Consider the following 2403-nt stretch of genomic DNA (forward strand, 5'->3'; position numbering starts at 1 on the left):
ATTTGCACCAAAGTTCAAGCAGCAAAAATATGGGAGGAATTTACAACGGAGCTGAATTGCTTGGGACCAGCAGTTCGAACGGCAGCAAAATGAATTAAGGTTAATAATGGTTTTTTTTTTTGTGATGTTTATAGAAATACATTGTTATTTTCCCTTGGCAGGTATGGGCTGAAATACGTAGAGGAACTGAAATACATATTTTTTTCGAATGACGAATAATTGAATAAAGAATTTTTATAACAAAAATAAAACAGAAACTGTGGCGTAAAGGTTTATATTTAATACTTTTTAGATTTTTCTATACTTTTTAGATTTTTCTAAGAATTTCATTTCTTATGTTTTCTGCTAGAGGAACTGAAACACATATTTTTTTCGAATGACGAATAATTGAATAAAGAATTTTTATAACAAAAATAAAACAGAAACTGTGGCGTAAAGGTTTATATTTAATACTTTTTAGATTTTTCTATACTTTTTAGATTTTTCTAAGAATTTCATTTCTTATGTTTTCTGCTAGAGGAACTGAAATACATATTTTTTTCGAATGACGAATAATTGAATAAAGAATTTTTATAACAAAAATAAAACAGAAACTGTGGCGTAAAGGTTTATATTTAATACTTTTTAGATTTTTCTATACTTTTTAGATTTTTCTAAGAATTTCATTTCTTATGTTTTCTGCTTCTCCGTTATTTGACTCCGCTTCAATATCTTCAGCATCATCGTTGAGGGTCTCATCGGATAACCCTTCATCCGGGAGTTGAACATTATAAAACAAGCAAATGTTGTGCAAAGCTGCACACACATTAATAATTTGTGTGGTTTTTTTTTGGAGAATAGTTAAGAGCTCTTGCCTGCAACAAATATCTAAATCGATTTTTCAGGACTCCAATTATTTTCTCAATGATACTTCTCGCTTGGATTTGGCTCGGGTGCACTGCTGCAACTGGTTTTCTGTACTGGACAGTAGGTTCATAAAAGCCTCTTTAGATAATCTAAAGTTCTTTAAAAATCTGTAAGGAAATTTCTATTTTCTACTTCTAGCTAGTTCCATTAATCTTTCATCGTCCGATGAATCGTCGAACCACAACTTCGTTGTACTCATTTTCACAAAAAATACTTTTTTTAACTTTTAAAAATGTTGTTAGCAAAGAATTTCAACACAATGGGTTTTTCTTTTATTTTGATTTGCTGTATCAGCTGAGAAAAATTATCTATTGTAAATGCGTCGAGCGATCGAAATTCACAATAGTCCTATTCTTCAACGAATGAGCACCATAATACCAAATGAAAATTCGTTCGATCAGCACTTTCGACTATAGTCGAAGATCGAATGTTGCTCATAATAAGGGCCATATACTAATTTTGTTAATTTTATGCAGGTCGAAAGTCGTGAGTACCAAACAGCAATTAGAAAGGCAAGTTTCATTATTGGAAGAGAATCCACAATTCGCAAAAGGGATTTGCACCAAAGTTCAAGCAGCAAAAATATGGGAGGAATTTACAACGGAGCTGAATTGTTTGGGACCACCAGTTAGAACGGCAGCAAAATGGATTAAGGTTAATAATGGCTTTTATTTTTTGTGATGTTTATAGAAATACATTTTTATTTTCCTTTGGCAGGTATGGGCTGAAATACGTAGAGGAACTGAATTACATATTTTTTTCGAATGACGAATAATTGAATAAAGAAAATTTATAACAAAAATAAAACAGAAACTGTGGCGTAAAGATTTCTATTTAATACTTTTTAGATTTTTCTATAATATTCTCAAAATTTCATTTCTTATGTTTTCTACTTCTCCGTTATTTGACTCCACTTCAAAGCAAGTCCTAGCATACCTTCATTACCAATACTCAATTGGTATGATCCCTGAGCACAAAATCGCAGAACTGTGGCTAGCTTTAACATATTTGGAATGGATTTGGCTCGATTGCACTGCTGCAACTGGTTTTCTGTAGTGGACAGTAGGTTCATAACCGCCTCTTTAGATAATCTAAAGTTCTTTCAAAATCTGTAAGGAAATTTCTGTAATATTAAGTACGTCAACACATTTTGAAAATTCTAAACTTACTCAGTGGAAGCCATTTCTAGGGAGTTGGATGCGCCCCTCAACTGTTTTCTACTTCTAGCTAGTTCACTAATCTTTCATCGTCCGATGAATCGTCGAACCACAATCATTTTCACAAAAAATACTTTTTTTAACTTTTAAAAATGTTGTTAGCAAAGAATTTCAACACAATGGGTTTTTCTTTTATTTTGATTTGCTGTATCAGCTGAGAAAAATTATCTATTGTAAATGCGTCGAGCGATCGAAATTCACAATAGTCCTGTTCTTCAACGAATGAGCACCATAATACCAAATGAAAATTCGTTCGATCAGCACTTTCGACTACAGTCGA

The sequence above is a fragment of the Anastrepha obliqua genome, chromosome 6 (genome assembly GCF_027943255.1).
Source record: "Anastrepha obliqua isolate idAnaObli1 chromosome 6, idAnaObli1_1.0, whole genome shotgun sequence".
NCBI classification, from domain to species: domain Eukaryota; kingdom Metazoa; phylum Arthropoda; class Insecta; order Diptera; family Tephritidae; genus Anastrepha; species Anastrepha obliqua.